The sequence below is a fragment of the Pristiophorus japonicus genome, unplaced genomic scaffold (assembly GCF_044704955.1).
Source record: "Pristiophorus japonicus isolate sPriJap1 unplaced genomic scaffold, sPriJap1.hap1 HAP1_SCAFFOLD_81, whole genome shotgun sequence".
NCBI lineage: Eukaryota > Metazoa > Chordata > Chondrichthyes > Pristiophoridae > Pristiophorus > Pristiophorus japonicus.
The window spans coordinates 257,122-280,879 of record NW_027254729.1 but is presented as its reverse complement, the minus strand read 5'-3'; the positions used below and the strand labels follow the sequence as shown (position 1 = coordinate 280,879).

General features: G+C 44.4%; 21 non-coding genes across 21 annotated transcripts; all 21 read right to left on the bottom strand.

Annotated features, from left to right (window-relative positions):
- Positions 1-347: 347 nt before the first annotated feature.
- trnai-aau (transfer RNA isoleucine (anticodon AAU)) lies at positions 348-421 on the bottom strand. The gene has a single exon. It is a non-coding gene; the product is annotated as a tRNA-Ile (tRNA).
- Positions 422-2,003: 1,582 nt separating this feature from the next.
- On the bottom strand, positions 2,004-2,075 carry trnae-uuc (transfer RNA glutamic acid (anticodon UUC)). Its single transcript has one exon. It is a non-coding gene; the product is annotated as a tRNA-Glu (tRNA).
- A 531-nt stretch (positions 2,076-2,606) lies between these two features.
- trnai-aau (transfer RNA isoleucine (anticodon AAU)) lies at positions 2,607-2,680 on the bottom strand. Its single transcript has one exon. It is a non-coding gene; the product is annotated as a tRNA-Ile (tRNA).
- A 1,582-nt stretch (positions 2,681-4,262) lies between these two features.
- trnae-uuc (transfer RNA glutamic acid (anticodon UUC)) lies at positions 4,263-4,334 on the bottom strand. The gene has a single exon. It is a non-coding gene; the product is annotated as a tRNA-Glu (tRNA).
- Positions 4,335-4,869: 535 nt separating this feature from the next.
- Positions 4,870-4,943, bottom strand: trnai-aau (transfer RNA isoleucine (anticodon AAU)). Its single transcript has one exon. It is a non-coding gene; the product is annotated as a tRNA-Ile (tRNA).
- A 1,582-nt stretch (positions 4,944-6,525) lies between these two features.
- Positions 6,526-6,597, bottom strand: trnae-uuc (transfer RNA glutamic acid (anticodon UUC)). Its single transcript has one exon. It is a non-coding gene; the product is annotated as a tRNA-Glu (tRNA).
- A 531-nt stretch (positions 6,598-7,128) lies between these two features.
- On the bottom strand, positions 7,129-7,202 carry trnai-aau (transfer RNA isoleucine (anticodon AAU)). The gene has a single exon. It is a non-coding gene; the product is annotated as a tRNA-Ile (tRNA).
- A 1,582-nt stretch (positions 7,203-8,784) lies between these two features.
- trnae-uuc (transfer RNA glutamic acid (anticodon UUC)) lies at positions 8,785-8,856 on the bottom strand. The gene has a single exon. It is a non-coding gene; the product is annotated as a tRNA-Glu (tRNA).
- A 535-nt stretch (positions 8,857-9,391) lies between these two features.
- Positions 9,392-9,465, bottom strand: trnai-aau (transfer RNA isoleucine (anticodon AAU)). Its single transcript has one exon. It is a non-coding gene; the product is annotated as a tRNA-Ile (tRNA).
- A 1,582-nt stretch (positions 9,466-11,047) lies between these two features.
- On the bottom strand, positions 11,048-11,119 carry trnae-uuc (transfer RNA glutamic acid (anticodon UUC)). Its single transcript has one exon. It is a non-coding gene; the product is annotated as a tRNA-Glu (tRNA).
- Positions 11,120-11,650: 531 nt separating this feature from the next.
- Positions 11,651-11,724, bottom strand: trnai-aau (transfer RNA isoleucine (anticodon AAU)). The gene has a single exon. It is a non-coding gene; the product is annotated as a tRNA-Ile (tRNA).
- Positions 11,725-13,306: 1,582 nt separating this feature from the next.
- trnae-uuc (transfer RNA glutamic acid (anticodon UUC)) lies at positions 13,307-13,378 on the bottom strand. Its single transcript has one exon. It is a non-coding gene; the product is annotated as a tRNA-Glu (tRNA).
- Positions 13,379-13,909: 531 nt separating this feature from the next.
- On the bottom strand, positions 13,910-13,983 carry trnai-aau (transfer RNA isoleucine (anticodon AAU)). The gene has a single exon. It is a non-coding gene; the product is annotated as a tRNA-Ile (tRNA).
- A 1,582-nt stretch (positions 13,984-15,565) lies between these two features.
- trnae-uuc (transfer RNA glutamic acid (anticodon UUC)) lies at positions 15,566-15,637 on the bottom strand. Its single transcript has one exon. It is a non-coding gene; the product is annotated as a tRNA-Glu (tRNA).
- A 531-nt stretch (positions 15,638-16,168) lies between these two features.
- Positions 16,169-16,241, bottom strand: trnai-aau (transfer RNA isoleucine (anticodon AAU)). The gene has a single exon. It is a non-coding gene; the product is annotated as a tRNA-Ile (tRNA).
- A 1,582-nt stretch (positions 16,242-17,823) lies between these two features.
- Positions 17,824-17,895, bottom strand: trnae-uuc (transfer RNA glutamic acid (anticodon UUC)). The gene has a single exon. It is a non-coding gene; the product is annotated as a tRNA-Glu (tRNA).
- A 535-nt stretch (positions 17,896-18,430) lies between these two features.
- trnai-aau (transfer RNA isoleucine (anticodon AAU)) lies at positions 18,431-18,504 on the bottom strand. Its single transcript has one exon. It is a non-coding gene; the product is annotated as a tRNA-Ile (tRNA).
- A 1,582-nt stretch (positions 18,505-20,086) lies between these two features.
- Positions 20,087-20,158, bottom strand: trnae-uuc (transfer RNA glutamic acid (anticodon UUC)). Its single transcript has one exon. It is a non-coding gene; the product is annotated as a tRNA-Glu (tRNA).
- Positions 20,159-20,693: 535 nt separating this feature from the next.
- trnai-aau (transfer RNA isoleucine (anticodon AAU)) lies at positions 20,694-20,767 on the bottom strand. The gene has a single exon. It is a non-coding gene; the product is annotated as a tRNA-Ile (tRNA).
- Positions 20,768-22,349: 1,582 nt separating this feature from the next.
- trnae-uuc (transfer RNA glutamic acid (anticodon UUC)) lies at positions 22,350-22,421 on the bottom strand. Its single transcript has one exon. It is a non-coding gene; the product is annotated as a tRNA-Glu (tRNA).
- A 531-nt stretch (positions 22,422-22,952) lies between these two features.
- Positions 22,953-23,026, bottom strand: trnai-aau (transfer RNA isoleucine (anticodon AAU)). Its single transcript has one exon. It is a non-coding gene; the product is annotated as a tRNA-Ile (tRNA).
- Positions 23,027-23,758: the final 732 nt, after the last annotated feature.

Below are 23,758 nucleotides of genomic sequence, written 5' to 3'. Positions count from 1 at the left end.
CTGAAATCTATTTCATTCTGTCCTTTTCTCGGGATTTTTCACACTCGGTGCCGGGTGAACATTTCATTTGGTGTTTTTGTGCTGAACTGCAGTCTTTTGCCCATCTCCAGGCGACAGAACCGTTCTGTCTGTCTGTTTCTACTTTGGAGCATTTATAGGAACAGGCCTCCGGTTCATCGCAAACCAAGAAACACAAATAAACAGAAAAATGTGCCTCTCAACCCCGTCGGCAAATGACTGTTATTCTCAAATAATTCCCAACCTTTGGGATTCTGTGTGGATTTGTTTCATTATAAAGATTTTCAACGTGACCAAAAACCGAATAAAAATTATGAAAAACACTGGAATGGCCCGTACGGGGATCGAACCCGCGACCTTGGCGTTATTAGCACCACGCTCTAACCAACTGAGCTAACCGGCCACAGATTGTGCTTAAGTTGCGTGAAAGCTCAGTCTGCGGGGATTGTGTTTCCAACTCACACTGGGAGACAGATTTCCTGCATAAACATTGAACACATCACATCGCTTAAACATTGTTCACTGTTTATCTACAACACTGCGCAGAGTGTAAATAGAACGTAACAGAAAAAGAGCGCTAAATCTAAAAACAATTCACGTTGAAAATTATTATCACGCAACCCCTGAACAGCCCACTGTCCCGATATAAAATCAGCCATTACCCTTAGAATGAAGGGAACGCGAAATAACCAGAAATTGCTGAAACACGGGATTGAACCAGGAACCATCTGAATCTTAAGTCAAACGCCTTCCCCACTCAACTATTTCGGCGTGACAGTGAACGAAGCAAAGTTTTCTCACACCTTTTTGAAAGAAAACCTGACCCCGGAATGAATTGCCACACCCACTCAGTCCTCATTTCGGGGCAATGGGTCCCAAACACATCTCAGAGCTCAGGTTGTGTTAATGTAAAGTATAATGATACCGAAAATCTTAATGCTCATGTTCCGTTATCACTGCCCACGATGCAGGCAGTGGTCTTGTACACGTTGCTAAGTTCAAAATGTGTATTTTTTCGCACTGGCAATGAATTAACTGATATCTGTGCTGTGATCAACTAGGTTTCTTAGGGTGATGTCGTGCAAGAACGTAATGGAAGCCTAATTATATTGGTGATTGTTCTCACACTGCAGTTAAATGTTGGCAAACTTACAGTGTCAATCAGCAATTCTAGTTCCACATGTTGATTTAATGTTCTGCTGAAGTGTTCATAAAGAAACAAAGCTTGCACAACAGGCTCGATGTCACCGTCTTGAAGACACAGTGAAATATACTGGAGAGTTTATAACTGATTGAGAACATAAAATGTCAGTAACATACCCCGTTCTTTTCTCGACACTGATGGGCTGTGAAAGGGAGACCGGCCGAAGTCCCACTTACCCGCACTGACCCCGAGGCAAGGTGAAATTCTAACTGGTTCAGTCCATAGCAGTGCTATGCTGAAGAGAGATAAGTGTCGCGAATAAAGGAGAGATTAAACAATACTGATGTTGAATGTCGGTTAGATCAATCACTCCATGAATTCAATGCTGGGAAATTCAGGGCTTGTAAATTGCCTGTGAACGCTAAACATAGCCAATGTGCAATATAGGAGGGGCCCAGGCCAAATGAATGCTCGGGATAAATTATCAGTGGCCATGGCCCAGGCATTCACTGATTCCAGTCTTGCACACGGAGCTAAGTTTAAAATGCTGAATATTTCCACACTGGCAATGCATTGACAGATGGTAAGCTAGAGTGATGTGCCGCAAAAATGTACACGGAAGGCTAAAGTTAGCCATGATTGGCAACATTTATGGTGTCAATCAGCACTTGTTGAGCGAGATCTCCTCATTTCCTGCTGACTTTAAAACGGAAGGCACAGAAGTGTATGCTGTATCACTGCAACGAATGATGCGCTGCTGATGGTTGGGGCAGCAAGAGTGCAATGAGCTGTTTATTTGTTCAGGAACAGCCTTGCAGTTCAAACGGCCGAAAATACATTGTACCCTGACCGGGAATCGAACCCGGGCCGCAGCGGTGAAAGCGCCGAATCCTAACCACTAGACCACCAGGGAAGCTGCTGCACATTTGTTTGCCAACATACAGACCAACACAGTCTGTCCTGCTTGCTCCTTCCAAATTCTCACCATATTCGCGCCAGGAAAAACTGTTCGGAGAAAATGGCATTTTTTGTGGAGAGCACTACAGATATGTCCGCGCATCCACAGCATCACGTGCGGGTCGGCATCCACTGAAATCTATTTCATTCTGTCCTTTTCTCGGGATTTTTCACACTCGGTGCCGGGTGAACATTTCATTTGGTGTTTTTGTGCTGAACTGCAGTCTTTTGCCCATCTCCAGGCGACAGAACCGTTCTGTCTGTCTGTTTCTACTTTGGAGCATTTATAGGAACAGGCCTCCGGTTCATCGTTTATCAGCAAACCAAGAAACACAAATAAACAGAAAGATGTGCCTCTCAACCCCGTCGGCAAATGACTGTTATTCTCAAATAATTCCCAACCTTTGGGATTCTGTGTGGATTTGTTTCATTATCAAGATTTTCAACGTGACCAAAAACCGAATAAAAATTATGAAAAACACTGGAATGGCCCGTACGGGGATCGAACCCGCGACCTTGGCGTTATTAGTACCACGCTCTAACCAACTGAGCTAACCGGCCACAAATTGTGTTTAAGTTGCGTGAAAGCTCAGTCTGCGGGGATTGTGTTTCCAACTCACACTGGGAGACAGATTTCCTGCATAAACATTGAACACATCACATCGCTTAAACATTGTTCACTGTTTATCTACAACACTGCGCAGAGTGTAAATAGAACGTAACAGAAAAAGCGCGCTAAATCTAAAAACAATTCACGTTGAAAATTATTATCACGCAACCGCTGAACAGCCCACTGTCCCGATATAAAATCAGCCATTACCCTTAGAATGAAGGGAACGCGAAATAACCAGAAATTGCTGAAACACGGGATTGAACCAGGAACCATCTGAATCTTAAGTCAAACGCCTTCCCCACTCAACTATTTCGGCGTGACAGTGAACGAAGCAAAGTTTTCTCACACCTTTTTGAAAGAAAACCTGACCCCGGAATGAATTGCCACACCCACTCAGTCCTCATTTCGGGGCAATGGGTCCCAAACACATCTCAGAGCTCAGGTTGTGTTAATGTAAAGTATAATGATACCGAAAATCTTAATGCTCATGTTCCGTTATCACTGCCCACGATGCAGGCAGTGGTCTTGTACACGTTGCTAAGTTCAAAATGTGTATTTTTTCGCACTGGCAATGAATTAACTGATATCTGTGCTGTGATCAACTAGGTTTCTTCGGGTGATGTCGTGCAAGAACGTAATGGAAGCCTAATTATATTGGTGATTGTTCTCACACTGCAGTTAAATGTTGGCAAACTTACAGTGTCAATCAGCAATTCTAGTTCCACATGTTGATTTAATGTTCTGCTGAAGTGTTCATAAAGAAACAAAGCTTGCACAACAGGCTCGATCTCACCGTCTTGAAGACACAGTGAAATATACTGGAGAGTTTATAACTGTTTGAGAACATAAAATGTCAGTAACATACCCCGTTCTTTTCTCGACACTGATGGGCTGTGAAAGGGCGACCGGCCGAAGTCCCACTTACCCGCACTGACCCCGAGGCAAGGTGAAATTCTAACTGGTTCAGTCCATAGCAGTGCTATGCTGAAGAGAGATAAGTGTCGCGAATAAAGGAGAGATTAAACAATACTGATGTTGAATGTCGGTTAGATCAATCACTCCATGAATTCACTGCTGGGAAATTCAGGGCTTGTAAATTGCCTGTGAACGCTAAACATAGCCAATGTGCAATGTAGGAGGGGCCCAGGCCAAATGAATGCTCGGGATAAGTTATCATTGGCCATGTCCCAGGCATTCACTGATTCCAGTCTTGCACACGGAGCTAAGTTTAAAATGCTGAATATTTCCACACTGGCAATGCATTGACAGATGGTAAGCTAGAGTGATGTGCCGCAAAAATGTACACGGAAGGCTAAAGTTAGCCATGATTGGCAACATTTACGGTGTCAATCAGCACTTGTTGAGCGAGATCTCCTCATTTCCTGCTGACTTTAAAACGGAAGGCACAGAAGTGTATGCTGTATCACTGCAACGAATGATGCGCTGCTGATGGTTGGGGCAGCAAGAGTGCAATTAGCTGTAAATTTGTTCAGGAACAGCCTTGCAGTTCAAACGGCCGAAAATACATTGTACCCTGACCGGGAATCGAACCCGGGCCGCAGCGGTGAAAGCACCGAATCCTAACCACTAGACCACCAGGGAAGCTGCTGCACATTTGCTTGCCAACAAGCAGACAAACACAGTCTGTCCTGCTTGCTCCTTCCAAATTCTCACCATATTCGCGCCAGGAAAAACTGTTCGGAGCAAATGGCATTTTTTGTGGAGAGCACTACAGATATGTCCGCGCATCCACAGCATCACGTGCGGGTCGGCATCCACTGAAATCTATTTCATTCTGTCCTTTTCTCGGGATTTTTCACACTCGGTGCCGGGTGAACATTTCATTTGGTGTTTTTGTCCTGAACTGCAGTCTTTTGCCCATCTCCAGGCGACAGAACCGTTCTGTCTGTCTGTTTCTACTTTGGAGCATTTACAGGAACAGCCCTCCGGTTCATCGTTTATCAGCAAACCAAGAAACACAAATAAACAGAAAGATGTGCCTCTCAACCCCGTCGGCAAATGACTGTTATTCCAAATAATTCCCAACCCTTGGGATTCTGTGTGGATTTGTTTCATTATAAAGATTTGATTTTCAACGTGACCACAAACCGATTAAAAATTATGAAAAACACTGGAATGGCCCGTACGGGGATCGAACCCGCGACCTTGGCATTATTAGCACCACGCTCTAACCAACTGAGCTAACCGGCCACAAATTGTGTTTAAGTTGCGTGAAAGCTCAGTCTGCGGGGATTGTGTTTCCAACTCACACTGGGAGACAGATTTCCTGCATAAACATTGAACACATCACATCGCTTAAACATTGTTCACTGTTTATCTACAACACTGCGCAGAGTGTAAATAGAACGTAACAGAAAAAGAGCGCTAAATCTAAAAACAATTCACGTTGAAAATTATTATCACGCAACCGCTGAACAGCCCACTGTCCCGATATAAAATCAGCCATTACCCTTAGAATGAAGGGAACGCGAAATAACCAGAAATTGCTGAAACACGGGATTGAACCAGGAACCATCTGAATCTTAAGTCAAACGCCTTCCCCACTCAACTATTTCGGCGTGACAGTGAACGAAGCAAAGTTTTCTCACACCTTTTTGAAAGAAAACCTGACCCCGGAATGAATTGCCACACCCACTCAGTCCTCATTTCGGGGCAATGGGTCCCAAACACATCTCAGAGCTCAGGTTGTGTTAATGTAAAGTATAATGATACCGAAAATCTTAATGCTCATGTTCCGTTATCACTGCCCACGATGCAGGCAGTGGTCTTGTACACGTTGCTAAGTTCAAAATGTGTATTTTTTCGCACTGGCAATGAATTAACTGATATCTGTGCTGTGATCAACTAGGTTTCTTAGGGTGATGTCGTGCAAGAACGTAATGGAAGCCTAATTATATTGGTGATTGTTCTCACACTGCAGTTAAATGTTGGCAAACTTACAGTGTCAATCAGCAATTCTAGTTCCACATGTTGATTTAATGTTCTGCTGAAGTGTTCATAAAGAAACAAAGCTTGCACAACAGGCTCGATCTCACCGTCTTGAAGACACAGTGAAATATACTGGAGAGTTTATAACTGTTTGAGAACATAAAATGTCAGTAACATACCCCGTTCTTTTCTCGACACTGATGGGCTGTGAAAGGGAGACCGGCCGAAGTCCCACTTACCCGCACTGACCCCGAGGCAAGGTGAAATTCTAACTGGTTCAGTCCATAGCAGTGCTATGCTGAAGAGAGATAAGTGTCGCGAATAAAGGAGAGATTAAACAATACTGATGTTGAATGTCGGTTAGATCAATCACTCCATGAATTCACTGCTGGGAAATTCAGGGCTTGTAAATTGCCTGTGAACGCTAAACATAGCCAATGTGCAATGTAGGAGGGGCCCAGGCCAAATGAATGCTCGGGATAAATTATCAGTGGCCATGGCCCAGGCATTCACTGATTCCAGTCTTGCACACGGAGCTAAGTTTAAAATGCTGAATATTTCCACACTGGCAATGCATTGACAGATGGTAAGCTAGAGTGATGTGCCGCAAAAATGTACACGGAAGGCTAAAGTTAGCCATGATTGGCAACATTTATGGTGTCAATCAGCACTTGTTGAGCGAGATCTCCTCATTTCCTGCTGACTTTAAAACGGAAGGCACAGAAGTGTATGCTGTATCACTGCAACGAATGATGCGCTGCTGATGGTTGGGGCAGCAAGAGTGCAATGAGCTGTAAATTTGTTCAGGAACAGCCTTGCAGTTCAAACGGCCGAAAATACATTGTACCCTGACCGGGAATCGAACCCGGGCCGCAGCGGTGAAAGCGCCGAATCCTAACCACTAGACCACCAGGGAAGCTGCTGCACATTTGCTTGCCAACATACAGACCAACACAGTCTGTCCTGCTTGCTCCTTCCAAATTCTCACCATATTCGCGCCAGGAAAAACTGTTCGGAGAAAATGGCATTTTTTGTGGAGAGCACTACAGATATGTCCGCGCATCCACAGCATCACGTGCGGGTCGGCATCCACTGAAATCTATTTCATTCTGTCCTTTTCTCGGGATTTTTCACACTCGGTGCCGGGTGAACATTTCATTTGGTGTTTTTGTGCTGAACTGCAGTCTTTTGCCCATCTCCAGGCGACAGAACCGTTCTGTCTGTCTGTTTCTACTTTGGAGCATTTATAGGAACAGGCCTCCGGTTCATCGTTTATCAGCAAACCAAGAAACACAAATAAACAGAAAGATGTGCCTCTCAACCCCGTCGGCAAATGACTGTTATTCTCAAATAATTCCCAACCCTTGGGATTCTGTGTGGATTTGTTTCATTATAAAGATTTTCAACGTGACCAAAAACCGAATAAAAATTATGAAAAACACTGGAATGGCCCATACGGGGATCGAACCCGCGACCTTGGCGTTATTAGCACCACGCTCTAACCAACTGAGCTAACCGGCCACAAACTGTGTTAACGTTGCGTGAAAGCTCAGTCTGCGGGGATTGTGTTTCCAACTCACACTGGGAGACAGATTTCCTGCATAAACATTGAACACATCACATCGCTTAAACATTGTTCACTGTTCATCTACAACACTGCGCAGAGTGCAAATAGAACGTAACAGAAAAAGATCGCTAAATCTAAAAAAAATTCACGTTGAAAATTATTATCACGCAACCGCTGAACAGCCCACTGTCCCGATATAAAATCAGCCATTACCCTTAGAATGAAGGGAACGCGAAATAACCAGAAATTGCTGAAACACGGGATTGAACCAGGAACCATCTGGATCTTAAGTCAAACGCCTTCCCAACTCAACTATTTCGGCGTGACAGTGAACGAAGCAAAGTTTTCTCACACCTTTTTGAAAGAAAACCTGACCCCGGATTGAATTGCCCCACCCACTCAGTCCTCATTTCGGGGCAATGGGTCCCAAACACATCTCAGAGCTCAGGTTGTGTTAATGTAAAGTATAATGATACCGAAAATCTTAATGCTCATGTTCCGTTATCACTGCCCACGACGCAGGCAGTGGTCCTGTACACGTTGCTAAGTTCTAAATGTGTATTTTTTCGCACTGGCAATGAATTAACTGATATCTGTGCTGTGATCAACTAGGTTTCTTCGGGTGATGTCGTGCAAGAACGTAATGGAAGCCTAATTATATTGGTGATTGTTCTCACACTGCAGTTAAATGTTGGCAAACTTACAGTGTCAATCAGCAATTCTAGTTCCACATGTTGATTTAATGTTCTGCTGAAGTGTTCAGAAAGAAACAAAGCTTGCACAACAGGCTCGATCTCACCGTCTTGAAGACACAGTGAAATATACTGGAGAGTTTATAACTGTTTGAGAACAAAAAATGTCAGTAACATACCCCGTTCTTTTCTCGACACTGATGTGCTGTGAAAGGGAGACCGGCCGAAGTCCCACTTAGCCGCACTGACCCCGAGGCAAGGTGAAATTCTAACAGGTTCAGTCCATAGCAGTGCTATGCTGAAGAGAGATAAGTGTCGCGAATAAAGGAGAGATTTAACAATACTGATGTTGAATGTCGGTTAGATCAATCACTCCATGAATTCACTGCTGGGAAATTCAGGGCTTGTAAATTGCCTGTGAACGCTAAACATAGCCAATGTGCAATATAGGAGGGGCCCAGGCCAAATGAATGCTCGGGATAAGTTATCATTGGCCATGTCCCAGGCATTCACTGATTCCAGTCTTGCACACGGAGCTAAGTTTAAAATGCTGAATATTTCCACACTGGCAATGCATTGACAGATGGTAAGCTAGAGTGATGTGCCGCAAAAATGTACACGGAAGGCTAAAGTTAGCCATGATTGGCAACATTTACGGTGTCAATCAGCACTTGTTGAGCGAGATCTCCTCATTTCCTGCTGACTTTAAAACGGAAGGCACAGAAGTGTATGCTGTATCACTGCAACGAATGATGCGCTGCTGATGGTTGGGGCAGCAAGAGTGCAATTAGCTGTAAATTTGTTCAGGAACAGCCTTGCAGTTCAAACGGCCGAAAATACATTGTACCCTGACCGGGAATCGAACCCGGGCCGCAGCGGTGAAAGCACCGAATCCTAACCACTAGACCACCAGGGAAGCTGCTGCACATTTGCTTGCCAACAAGCAGACAAACACAGTCTGTCCTGCTTGCTCCTTCCAAATTCTCACCATATTGGCGCCAGGAAAAACTGTTCGGAGCAAATGGCATTTTTTGTGGAGAGCACTACAGATATGTCCGCGCATCCACAGCATCACGTGCGGGTCGGCATCCACTGAAATCTATTTCATTCTGTCCTTTTCTCGGGATTTTTCACACTCGGTGCCGGGTGAACATTTCATTTGGTGTTTTTGTCCTGAACTGCAGTCTTTTGCCCATCTCCAGGCGACAGAACCGTTCTGTCTGTCTGTTTCTACTTTGGAGCATTTACAGGAACAGCCCTCCGGTTCATCGTTTATCAGCAAACCAAGAAACACAAATAAACAGAAAGATGTGCCTCTCAACCCCGTCGGCAAATGACTGTTATTCCAAATAATTCCCAACCCTTGGGATTCTGTGTGGATTTGTTTCATTATAAAGATTTGATTTTCAACGTGACCAAAAACCGATTAAAAATTATGAAAAACACTGGAATGGCCCGTACGGGGATCGAACCCGCGACCTTGGCGTTATTAGCACCACGCTCTAACCAACTGAGCTAACCGGCCACAAATTGTGTTTAAGTTGCGTGAAAGCTCAGTCTGCGGGGATTGTGTTTCCAACTCACACTGGGAGACAGATTTCCTGCATAAACATTGAACACATCACATCGCTTAAACATTGTTCACTGTTTATCTACAACACTGCGCAGAGTGTAAATAGAACGTAACAGAAAAAGAACGCTAAATCTAAAAACAATTCACGTTGAAAATTATTATCACGCAACCGCTGAACAGCCCACTGTCCCGATATAAAATCAGCCATTACCCTTAGAATGAAGGGAACGCGAAATAACCAGAAATTGCTGAAACACGGGATTGAACCAGGAACCATCTGAATCTTAAGTCAAACGCCTTCCCCACTCAACTATTTCGGCGTGACAGTGAACGAAGCAAAGTTTTCTCACACCTTTTTGAAAGAAAACCTGACCCCGGAATGAATTGCCACACCCACTCAGTCCTCATTTCGGGGCAATGGATCCCAAACACATCTCAGAGCTCAGGTTGTGTTAATGTAAAGTATAATGATACCGAAAATCTTAATGCTCATGTTCCGTTATCACTGCCCACGATGCAGGCAGTGGTCTTGTACACGTTGCTAAGTTCAAAATGTGTATTTTTTCGCACTGGCAATGAATTAACTGATATCTGTGCTGTGATCAACTAGGTTTCTTAGGGTGATGTCGTGCAAGAACGTAATGGAAGCCTAATTATATTGGTGATTGTTCTCACACTGCAGTTAAATGTTGGCAAACTTACAGTGTCAATCAGCAATTCTAGTTCCACATGTTGATTTAATGTTCTGCTGAAGTGTTCATAAAGAAACAAAGCTTGCACAACAGGCTCGATCTCACCGTCTTGAAGACACAGTGAAATATACTGGAGAGTTTATAACTGTTTGAGAACATAAAATGTCAGTAACATACCCCGTTCTTTTCTCGACACTGATGGGCTGTGAAAGGGCGACCGGCCGAAGTCCCACTTACCCGCACTGACCCCGAGGCAAGGTGAAATTCTAACTGGTTCAGTCCATAGCAGTGCTATGCTGAAGAGAGATAAGTGTCGCGAATAAAGGAGAGATTAAACAATACTGATGTTGAATGTCGGTTAGATCAATCACTCCATGAATTCACTGCTGGGAAATTCAGGGCTTGTAAATTGCCTGTGAACGCTAAACATAGCCAATGTGCAATGTAGGAGGGGCCCAGGCCAAATGAATGCTCGGGATAAATTATCAGTGGCCATGGCCCAGGCATTCACTGATTCCAGTCTTGCACACGGAGCTAAGTTTAAAATGCTGAATATTTCCACACTGGCAATGCATTGACAGATGGTAAGCTAGAGTGATGTGCCGCAAAAATGTACACGGAAGGCTAAAGTTAGCCATGATTGGCAACATTTATGGTGACAATCAGCACTTGTTGAGCGAGATCTCCTCATTTCCTGCTGACTTTAAAACGGAAGGCACAGAAGTGTATGCTGTATCACTGCAACGAATGATGCGCTGCTGATGGTTGGGGCAGCAAGAGTGCAATGAGCTGTAAATTTGTTCAGGAACAGCCTTGCAGTTCAAACGGCCGAAAATACATTGTACCCTGACCGGGAATCGAACCCGGGCCGCAGCGGTGAAAGCGCCGAATCCTAACCACTAGACCACCAGGGAAGCTGCTGCACATTTGCTTGCCAACATACAGACCAACACAGTCTGTCCTGCTTGCTCCTTCCAAATTCTCACCATATTCGCGCCAGGAAAAACTGTTCGGAGAAAATGGCATTTTTTGTGGAGAGCACTACAGATATGTCCGCGCATCCACAGCATCACGTGCGGGTCGGCATCCACTGAAATCTATTTCATTCTGTCCTTTTCTCGGGATTTTTCACACTCGGTGCCGGGTGAACATTTCATTTGGTGTTTTTGTGCTGAACTGCAGTCTTTTGCCCATCTCCAGGCGACAGAACCGTTCTGTCTGTCTGTTTCTACTTTGGAGCATTTATAGGAACAGGCCTCCGGTTCATCGTTTATCAGCAAACCAAGAAACACAAATAAACAGAAAGATGTGCCTCTCAACCCCGTCGGCAAATGACTGTTATTCTCAAATAATTCCCAACCCTTGGGATTCTGTGTGGATTTGTTTCATTATAAAGATTTTCAACGTGACCAAAAACCGAATAAAAATTATGAAAAACACTGGAATGGCCCGTACGGGGATCGAACCCGCGACCTTGGCGTTATTAGCACCACGCTCTAACCAACTGAGCTAACCGGCCACAAATTGTGTTAACGTTGCGTGAAAGCTCAGTCTGCGGAGATTGTGTTTCCAACTCACACTGGGAGACAGATTTCCTGCATAAACATTGAACACATCACATCGCTTAAACATTGTTCACTGTTCATCTACAACACTGCGCAGAGTGCAAATAGAACGTAACAGAAAAAGAGCGCTAAATCTAAAAACAATTCACGTTGAAAATTATTATCACGCAACCGCTGAACAGCCCACTGTCCCGATATAAAATCAGCCATTACCCTTAGAATGAAGGGAACGCGAAATAACCAGAAATTGCTGAAACACGGGATTGAACCAGGAACCATCTGGATCTTAAGTCAAACGCCTTCCCAACTCAACTATTTCGGCGTGACAGTGAACGAAGCAAAGTTTTCTCACACCTTTTTGAAAGAAAACCTGACCCCGGATTGAATTGCCCCACCCACTCAGTCCTCATTTCGGGGCAATGGGTCCCAAACACATCTCAGAGCTCAGGTTGTGTTAATGTAAAGTATAATGATACCGAAAATCTTAATGCTCATGTTCCGTTATCACTGCCCACGACGCAGGCAGTGGTCCTGTACACGTTGCTAAGTTCTAAATGTGTATTTTTTCGCACTGGCAATGAATTAACTGATATCTGTGCTGTGATCAACTAGGTTTCTTCGGGTGATGTCGTGCAAGAACGTAATGGAAGCCTAATTATATTGGTGATTGTTCTCACACTGCAGTTAAATGTTGGCAAACTTACAGTGTCAATCAGCAATTCTAGTTCCACATGTTGATTTAATGTTCTGCTGAAGTGTTCAGAAAGAAACAAAGCTTGCACAACAGGCTCGATCTCACCGTCTTGAAGACACAGTGAAATATACTGGAGAGTTTATAACTGTTTGAGAACAAAAAATGTCAGTAACATACCCCGTTCTTTTCTCGACACTGATGGGCTGTGAAAGGGAGACCGGCCGAAGTCCCACTTAGCCGCACTGACCCCGAGGCAAGGTGAAATTCTAACAGGTTCAGTCCATAGCAGTGCTATGCTGAAGAGAGATAAGTGTCGCGAATAAAGGAGAGATTTAACAATACTGATGTTGAATGTCGGTTAGATCAATCACTCCATGAATTCACTGCTGGGAAATTCAGGGCTTGTAAATTGCCTGTGAACGCTAAACATAGCCAATGTGCAATATAGGAGGGGCCCAGGCCAAATGAATGCTCGGGATAAGTTATCATTGGCCATGTCCCAGGCATTCACTGATTCCAGTCTTGCACACGGAGCTAAGTTTAAAATGCTGAATATTTCCACACTGGCAATGCATTGACAGATGGTAAGCTAGAGTGATGTGCCGCAAAAATGTACACGGAAGGCTAAAGTTAGCCATGATTGGCAACATTTACGGTGTCAATCAGCACTTGTTGAGCGAGATCTCCTCATTTCCTGCTGACTTTAAAACGGAAGGCACAGAAGTGTATGCTGTATCACTGCAACGAATGATGCGCTGCTGATGGTTGGGGCAGCAAGAGTGCAATAAGCTGTAAATTTGTTCAGGAACAGCCTTGCAGTTCAAACGGCCGAAAATACATTGTACCCTGACCGGGAATCGAACCCGGGCCGCAGCGGTGAAAGCACCGAATCCTAACCACTAGACCACCAGGGAAGCTGCTGCACATTTGCTTGCCAACAAGCAGACAAACACAGTCTGTCCTGCTTGCTCCTTCCAAATTCTCACCATATTCGCGCCAGGAAAAACTGTTCGGAGCAAATGGCATTTTTTGTGGAGAGCACTACAGATATGTCCGCGCATCCACAGCATCACGTGCGGGTCGGCATCCACTGAAATCTATTTCATTCTGTCCTTTTCTCGGGATTTTTCACACTCGGTGCCGGGTGAACATTTCATTTGGTGTTTTTGTCCTGAACTGCAGTCTTTTGCCCATCTCCAGGCGACAGAACCGTTCTGTCTGGCTGTTTCTACTTTGGAGCATTTACAGGAACAGCCCTCCGGTTCATCGTTTATCAGCAAACCAAGAAACACAAATAAACAGAAAGATGTGCCTCTCAACCCCGTCGGCAAATGACTGTTATTCTCAAATAATTCCCAACCCTTGGGATTCTGTGTGGATTTGTTTCATTATAAAGATTTTCAACGTGACCAAAAACCGAATAAAAATTATGAAAAACACTGGAATGGCCCGTACGGGGATCGAACCCGCGACCTTGGCGTTATTAGCACCACGCTCTAACCAACTGAGCTAACCGGCCACAAATTGTGTTAACGTTGCGTGAAAGCTCAGTCTGCGGAGATTGTGTTTCCAACTCACACTGGGAGACAGATTTCCTGCATAAACATTGAACACATCACATCGCTTAAACATTGTTCACTGTTTATCTACAACACTGCGCAGAGTGTAAATAGAACGTAACAGAAAAAGAGCGCTAAATCTAAAAACAATTCACGTTGAAAATTATTATCACGCAACCGCTGAACAGCCCACTGTCCCGATATAAAATCAGCCATTACCCTTAGAATGAAGGGAACGCGAAATAACCAGAAATTGCTGAAACACGGGATTGAACCAGGAACCATCTGAATCTTAAGTCAAACGCCTTCCCCACTCAACTATTTCGGCGTGACAGTGAACGAAGCAAAGTTTTCTCACACCTTTTTGAAAGAAAACCTGACCCCGGAATGAATTGCCACACCCACTCAGTCCTCATTTCGGGGCAATGGGTCCCAAACACATCTCAGAGCTCAGGTTGTGTTAATGTAAAGTATAATGATACCGAAAATCTTAATGCTCATGTTCCGTTATCACTGCCCACGATGCAGGCAGTGGTCTTGTACACGTTGCTAAGTTCAAAATGTGTATTTTTTCGCACTGGCAATGAATTAACTGATATCTGTGCTGTGATCAACTAGGTTTCTTAGGGTGATGTCGTGCAGGAACGTAATGGAAGCCTAATTATATTGGTGATTGTTCTCACACTGCAGTTAAATGTTGGCAAACTTACAGTGTCAATCAGCAATTCTAGTTCCACATGTTGATTTAATGTTCTGCTGAAGTGTTCATAAAGAAACAAAGCTTGCACAACAGGCTCGATCTCACCGTCTTGAAGACACAGTGAAATATACTGGAGAGTTTATAACTGTTTGAGAACATAAAATGTCAGTAACATACCCCGTTCTTTTCTCGACACTGATGGGCTGTGAAAGGGAGACCGGCCGAAGTCCCACTTACCCGCACTGACCCCGAGGCAAGGTGAAATTCTAACTGGTTCAGTCCATAGCAGTGCTATGCTGAAGAGAGATAAGTGTCGCGAATAAAGGAGAGATTAAACAATACTGATGTTGAATGTCGGTTAGATCAATCACTCCATGAATTCACTGCTGGGAAATTCAGGGCTTGTAAATTGCCTGTGAACGCTAAACATAGCCAATGTGCAATGTAGGAGGGGCCCAGGCCAAATGAATGCTCGGGATAAATTATCAGTGGCCATGGCCCAGGCATTCACTGATTCCAGTCTTGCACACGGAGCTAAGTTTAAAATGCTGAATATTTCCACACTGGCAATGCATTGACAGATGGTAAGCTAGAGTGATGTGCCGCAAAAATGTACACGGAAGGCTAAAGTTAGCCATGATTGGCAACATTTATGGTGTCAATCAGCACTTGTTGAGCGAGATCTCCTCATTTCCTGCTGACTTTAAAACGGAAGGCACAGAAGTGTATGCTGTATCACTGCAACGAATGATGCGCTGCTGATGGTTGGGGCAGCAAGAGTGCAATGAGCTGTAAATTTGTTCAGGAACAGCCTTGCAGTTCAAACGGCCGAAAATACATTGTACCCTGACCGGGAATCGAACCCGGGCCGCAGCGGTGAAAGCGCCGAATCCTAACCACTAGACCACCAGGGAAGCTGCTGCACATTTGCTTGCCAACATACAGACCAACACAGTCTGTCCTGCTTGCTCCTTCCAAATTCTCACCATATTCGCGCCAGGAAAAACTGTTCGGAGAAAATGGCATTTTTTGTGGAGAGCACTACAGATATGTCCGCGCATCCACAGCATCACGTGCGGGTCGGCATCCACTGAAATCTATTTCATTCTGTCCTTTTCTCGGGATTTTTCACACTCGGTGCCGGGTGAACATTTCATTTGGTGTTTTTGTGCTGAACTGCAGTCTTTTGCCCATCTCCAGGCGACAGAACCGTTCTGTCTGTCTGTTTCTACTTTGGAGCATTTATAGGAACAGGCCTCCGGTTCATCGTTTATCAGCAAACCAAGAAACACAAATAAACAGAAAGATGTGCCTCTCAACCCCGTCGGCAAATGACTGTTATTCTCAAATAATTCCCAACCCTTGGGATTCTGTGTGGATTTGTTTCATTATAAAGATTTTCAACGTGACCAAAAACCGAATAAAAATTATGAAAAACACTGGAATGGCCCGTACGGGGATCGAACCTTGACCTTGGCGTTATTAGCACCACGCTCTAACCAACTGAGCTAACCGGCCACAAATTGTGTTAACGTTGCGTGAAAGCTCAGTCTGCGGGGATTGTGTTTCCAACTCACACTGGGAGACAGATTTCCTGCATAAACATTGAACACATCACATCGCTTAAACATTGTTCACTGTTCATCTACAACACTGCGCAGAGTGCAAATAGAACGTAACAGAAAAAGAGCGCTAAATCTAAAAACAATTCACGTTGAAAATTATTATCACGCAACCGCTGAACAGCCCACTGTCCCGATATAAAATCAGCCATTACCCTTAGAATGAAGGGAACGCGAAATAACCAGAAATTGCTGAAACACGGGATTGAACCAGGAACCATCTGGATCTTAAGTCAAACGCCTTCCCAACTCAACTATTTCGGCGTGACAGTGAACGAAGCAAAGTTTTCTCACACCTTTTTGAAAGAAAACCTGACCCCGGATTGAATTGCCCCACCCACTCAGTCCTCATTTCGGGGCAATGGGTCCCAAACACATCTCAGAGCTCAGGTTGTGTTAATGTAAAGTATAATGATACCGAAAATCTTAATGCTCATGTTCCGTTATCACTGCCCACGACGCAGGCAGTGGTCCTGTACACGTTGCTAAGTTCTAAATGTGTATTTTTTCGCACTGGCAATGAATTAACTGATATCTGTGCTGTGATCAACTAGGTTTCTTCGGGTGATGTCGTGCAAGAACGTAATGGAAGCCTAATTATATTGGTGATTGTTCTCACACTGCAGTTAAATGTTGGCAAACTTACAGTGTCAATCAGCAATTCTAGTTCCACATGTTGATTTAATGTTCTGCTGAAGTGTTCAGAAAGAAACAAAGCTTGCACAACAGGCTCGATCTCACCGTCTTGAAGACACAGTGAAATATACTGGAGAGTTTATAACTGTTTGAGAACAAAAAATGTCAGTAACATACCCCGTTCTTTTCTCGACACTGATGGGCTGTGAAAGGGAGACCGGCCGAAGTCCCACTTAGCCGCACTGACCCCGAGGCAAGGTGAAATTCTAACAGGTTCAGTCCATAGCAGTGCTATGCTGAAGAGAGATAAGTGTCGCGAATAAAGGAGAGATTTAACAATACTGATGTTGAATGTCGGTTAGATCAATCACTCCATGAATTCACTGCTGGGAAATTCAGGGCTTGTAAATTGCCTGTGAACGCTAAACATAGCCAATGTGCAATATAGGAGGGGCCCAGGCCAAATGAATGCTCGGGATAAGTTATCATTGGCCATGTCCCAGGCATTCACTGATTCCAGTCTTGCACACGGAGCTAAGTTTAAAATGCTGAATATTTCCACACTGGCAATGCATTGACAGATGGTAAGCTAGAGTGATGTGCCGCAAAAATGTACACGGAAGGCTAAAGTTAGCCATGATTGGCAACATTTACGGTTTCAATCAGCACTTGTTGAGCGAGATCTCCTCATTTCCTGCTGACTTTAAAACGGAAGGCACAGAAGTGTATGCTGTATCACTGCAACGAATGATGCGCTGCTGATGGTTGGGGCAGCAAGAGTGCAATAAGCTGTAAATTTGTTCAGGAACAGCCTTGCAGTTCAAACGGCCGAAAATACATTGTACCCTGACCGGGAATCGAACCCGGGCCGCAGCGGTGAAAGCACCGAATCCTAACCACTAGACCACCAGGGAAGCTGCTGCACATTTGCTTGCCAACAAGCAGACAAACACAGTCTGTCCTGCTTGCTCCTTCCAAATTCTCACCATATTCGCGCCAGGAAAAACTGTTCGGAGCAAATGGCATTTTTTGTGGAGAGCACTACAGATATGTCCGCGCATCCACAGCATCACGTGCGGGTCGGCATCCACTGAAATCTATTTCATTCTGTCCTTTTCTCGGGATTTTTCACACTCGGTGCCGGGTGAACATTTCATTTGGTGTTTTTGTGCTGAACTGCAGTCTTTTGCCCATCTCCAGGCGACAGAACCGTTCTGTCTGTCTGTTTCTACTTTGGAGCATTTACAGGAACAGCCCTCCGGTTCATCGTTTATCTGCAAACCAAGAAACACAAATAAACAGAAAGATGTGCCTCTCAACCCCGTCGGCAAATGACTGTTATTCCAAATAATTCCCAACCCTTGGGATTCTGTGTGGATTTGTTTCATTATAAAGATTTGATTTTCAACGTGACCAAAAACCGAATAAAAATTATGAAAAACACTGGAATGGCCCGTACGGGGATCGAACCCGCGACCTTGGCGTTATTAGCACCACGCTCTAACCAACTGAGCTAACCGGCCACAAATTGTGTTTAAGTTGCGTGAAAGCTCAGTCTGCGGGGATTGTGTTTCCAACTCACACTGGGAGACAGATTTCCTGCATAAACATTGAACACATCACATCGCTTAAACATTGTTCCATGTTTATCTACAACACTGCGCAGAGTGTAAATAGAACGTAACAGAAAAAGAGCGCTAAATCTAAAAACAATTCACGTTGAAAATTATTATCACGCAACCGCTGAACAGCCCACTGTCCCGATATAAAATCAGCCATTACCCTTAGAATGAAGGGAACGCGAAATAACCAGAAATTGCTGAAACACGGGATTGAACCAGGAACCATCTGAATCTTAAGTCAAACGCCTTCCCCACTCAACTATTTCGGCGTGACAGTGAACGAAGCAAAGTTTTCTCACACCTTTTTGAAAGAAAACCTGACCCCGGAATGAATTGCCACACCCACTCAGTCCTCATTTCGGGGCAATGGGTCCCAAACACATCTCAGAGCTCAGGTTGTGTTAATGTAAAGTATAATGATACCGAAAATCTTAATGCTCATGTTCCGTTATCACTGCCCACGATGCAGGCAGTGGTCTTGTACACGTTGCTAAGTTCAAAATGTGTATTTTTTCGCACTGGCAATGAATTAACTGATATCTGTGCTGTGATCAACTAGGTTTCTTAGGGTGATGTCGTGCAGGAACGTAATGGAAGCCTAATTATATTGGTGATTGTTCTCACACTGCAGTTAAATGTTGGCAAACTTACAGTGTCAATCAGCAATTCTAGTTCCACATGTTGATTTAATGTTCTGCTGAAGTGTTCATAAAGAAACAAAGCTTGCACAACAGGCTCGATCTCACCGTCTTGAAGACACAGTGAAATATACTGGAGAGTTTATAACTGTTTGAGAACATAAAATGTCAGTAACATACCCCGTTCTTTTCTCGACACTGATGGGCTGTGAAAGGGAGACCGGCCGAAGTCCCACTTACCCGCACTGACCCCGAGGCAAGGTGAAATTCTAACTGGTTCAGTCCATAGCAGTGCTATGCTGAAGAGAGATAAGTGTCGCGAATAAAGGAGAGATTAAACAATACTGATGTTGAATGTCGGTTAGATCAATCACTCCATGAATTCACTGCTGGGAAATTCAGGGCTTGTAAATTGCCTGTGAACGCTAAACATAGCCAATGTGCAATGTAGGAGGGGCCCAGGCCAAATGAATGCTCGGGATAAATTATCAGTGGCCATGGCCCAGGCATTCACTGATTCCAGTCTTGCACACGGAGCTAAGTTTAAAATGCTGAATATTTCCACACTGGCAATGCATTGACAGATGGTAAGCTAGAGTGATGTGCCGCAAAAATGTACACGGAAGGCTAAAGTTAGCCATGATTGGCAACATTTATGGTGTCAATCAGCACTTGTTGAGCGAGATCTCCTCATTTCCTGCTGACTTTAAAACGGAAGGCACAGAAGTGTATGCTGTATCACTGCAACGAATGATGCGCTGCTGATGGTTGGGGCAGCAAGAGTGCAATGAGCTGTAAATTTGTTCAGGAACAGCCTTGCAGTTCAAACGGCCGAAAATACATTGTACCCTGACCGGGAATCGAACCCGGGCCGCAGCGGTGAAAGCACCAAATCCTAACCACTAGACCACCAGGGAAGCTGCTGCACATTTGCTTGCCAACAAGCAGACAAACACAGTCTGTCCTGCTTGCTCCTTCCAAATTCTCACCATATTCGCGCCAGGAAAAACTGTTCGGAGCAAATGGCATTTTTTGTGGAGAGCACTACAGATATGTCCGCGCATCCACAGCATCACGTGCGGGTCGGCATCCACTGAAATCTATTTCATTCTGTCCTTTTCTCGGGATTTTTCACACTCGGTGCCGGGTGAACATTTCATTTGGTGTTTTTGTGCTGAACTGCAGTCTTTTGCCCATCTCCAGGCGACAGAACCGTTCTGTCTGTCTGTTTCTACTTTGGAGCATTTACAGGAACAGCCCTCCGGTTCATCGTTTATCAGCAAACCAAGAAACACAAATAAACAGAAAGATGTGCCTCTCAACCCCGTCGGCAAATGACTGTTATTCCAAATAATTCCCAACCCTTGGGATTCTGTGTGGATTTGTTTCATTATAAAGATTTGATTTTCAACGTGACCAAAAACCGATTAAAAATTATGAAAAACACTGGAATGGCCCGTACGGGGATCGAACCCGCGACCTTGGCGTTATTAGCACCACGCTCTAACCAACTGAGCTAACCGGCCACAAATTGTGTTTAAGTTGCGTGAAAGCTCAGTCTGCGGGGATTGTGTTTCCAACTCACACTGGGAGACAGATTTCCTGCATAAACATTGAACACATCACATCGCTTAAACATTGTTCACTGTTTATCTACAACACTGCGCAGAGTGTAAATAGAACGTAACAGAAAAAGAGCGCTAAATCTAAAAACAATTCACGTTGAAAATTATTATCACGCAACCGCTGAACAGCCCACTGTCCCGATATAAAATCAGCCATTACCCTTAGAATGAAGGGAACGCGAAATAACCAGAAATTGCTGAAACACGGGATTGAACCAGGAACCATCTGAATCTTAAGTCAAACGCCTTCCCCACTCAACTATTTCGGCGTGACAGTGAACGAAGCAAAGTTTTCTCACACCTTTTTGAAAGAAAACCTGACCCCGGAATGAATTGCCACACCCACTCAGTCCTCATTTCGGGGCAATGGGTCCCAAACACATCTCAGAGCTCAGGTTGTGTTAATGTAAAGTATAATGATACCGAAAATCTTAATGCTCATGTTCCGTTATCACTGCCCACGATGCAGGCAGTGGTCTTGTACACGTTGCTAAGTTCAAAATGTGTATTTTTTCGCACTGGCAATGAATTAACTGATATCTGTGCTGTGATCAACTAGGTTTCTTAGGGTGATGTTGTGCAAGAACGTAATGGAAGCCTAATTATATTGGTGATTGTTCTCACACTGCAGTTAAATGTTGGCAAACTTACAGTGTCAATCAGCAATTCTAGTTCCACATGTTGATTTAATGTTCTGCTGAAGTGTTCATAAAGAAACAAAGCTTGCACAACAGGCTCGATCTCACCGTCTTGAAGACACAGTGAAATATACTGGAGAGTTTATAACTGTTTGAGAACATAAAATGTCAGTAACATACCCCGTTCTTTTCTCGACACTGATGGGCTGTGAAAGGGAGACCGGCCGAAGTCCCACTTACCCGCACTGACCCCGAGGCAAGGTGAAATTCTAACTGGTTCAGTCCATAGCAGTGCTATGCTGAAGAGAGATAAGTGTCGCGAATAAAGGAGAGATTAAACAATACTGATGTTGAATGTCGGTTAGATCAATCACTCCATGAATTCACTGCTGGGAAATTCAGGGCTTGTAAATTGCCTGTGAACGCTAAACATAGCCAATGTGCAATGTAGGAGGGGCCCAGGCCAAATGAATGCTCGGGATAAATTATCAGTGGCCATGGCCCAGGCATTCACTGATTCCAGTCTTGCACACGGAGCTAAGTTTAAAATGCTGAATATTTCCACACTGGCAATGCATTGACAGATGGTAAGCTAGAGTGATGTGCCGCAAAAATGTACACGGAAGGCTAAAGTTAGCCATGATTGGCAACATTTATGGTGTCAATCAGCACTTGTTGAGCGAGATCTCCTCATTTCCTGCTGACTTTAAAACGGAAGGCACAGAAGTGTATGCTGTATCACTGCAACGAATGATGCGCTGCTGATGGTTGGGGCAGCAAGAGTGCAATGAGCTGTAAATTTGTTCAGGAACAGCCTTGCAGTTCAAACGGCCGAAAATACATTGTACCCTGACCGGGAATCGAACCCGGGCCGCAGCGGTGAAAGCGCCGAATCCTAACCACTAGACCACCAAGGAAGCTGCTGCACATTTGCTTGCCAACATACAGACCAACACAGTCTGTCCTGCTTGCTCCTTCCAAATTCTCACCATATTCGCGCCAGGAAATACTGTTCGGAGAAAATGGCATTTTTTGTGGAGAGCACTACAGATATGTCCGCGCATCCACAGCATCACGTGCGGGTCGGCATCCACTGAAATCTATTTCATTCTGTCCTTTTCTCGGGATTTTTCACACTCGGTGCCGGGTGAACATTTCATTTGGTGTTTTTGTGCTGAACTGCAGTCTTTTGCCCATCTCCAGGCGACAGAACCGTTCTGTCTGTCTGTTTCTACTTTGGAGCATTTATAGGAACAGGCCTCCGGTTCATCGTTTATCAGCAAACCAAGAAACACAAATAAACAGAAAGATGTGCCTCTCAACCCCGTCGGCAAATGACTGTTATTCTCAAATAATTCCCAACCCTTGGGATTCTGTGTGGATTTGTTTCATTATAAAGATTTTCAACGTGACCAAAAACCGAATAAAAATTATGAAAAACACTGGAATGGCCCGTACGGGGATCGAACCCGCGACCTTGGCGTTATTAGCACCACGCTCTAACCAACTGAGCTAACCGGCCACAAATTGTGTTAACGTTGCGTGAAAGCTCAGTCTGCGGGGATTGTGTTTCCAACTCACACTGGGAGACAGATTTCCTGCATAACATTGAACACATCACATCGCTTAAACATTGTTCACTGTTCATCTACAACACTGCGCAGAGTGCAAATAGAACGTAACAGAAAAAGAGCGCTAAATCTAAAAACAATTCACGTTGAAAATTATTATCACGCAACCGCTGAACAGCCCACTGTCCCGATATAAAATCAGCCATTACCCTTAGAATGAAGGGAACGCGAAATAACCAGAAATTGCTGAAACACGGGATTGAACCAGGAACCATCTGGATCTTAAGTCAAACGCCTTCCCAACTCAACTATTTCGGCGTGACAGTGAACGAAGCAAAGTTTTCTCACACCTTTTTGAAAGAAAACCTGACCCCGGATTGAATTGCCCCACCCACTCAGTCCTCATTTCGGGGCAATGGGTCCCAAACACATCCCAGAGCTCAGGTTGTGTTAATGTAAAGTATAATGATACCGAAAATCTTAATGCTCATGTTCCGTTATCACTGCCCACGATGCAGGCAGTGGTCTTGTACACGTTGCTAAGTTCAAAATGTGTATTTTTTCGCACTGGCAATGAATTAACTGATATCTGTGCTGTGATCAACTAGGTTTCTTAGGGTGATGTCGTGCAGGAACGTAATGGAAGCCTAATTATATTGGTGATTGTTCTCACACTGCAGTTA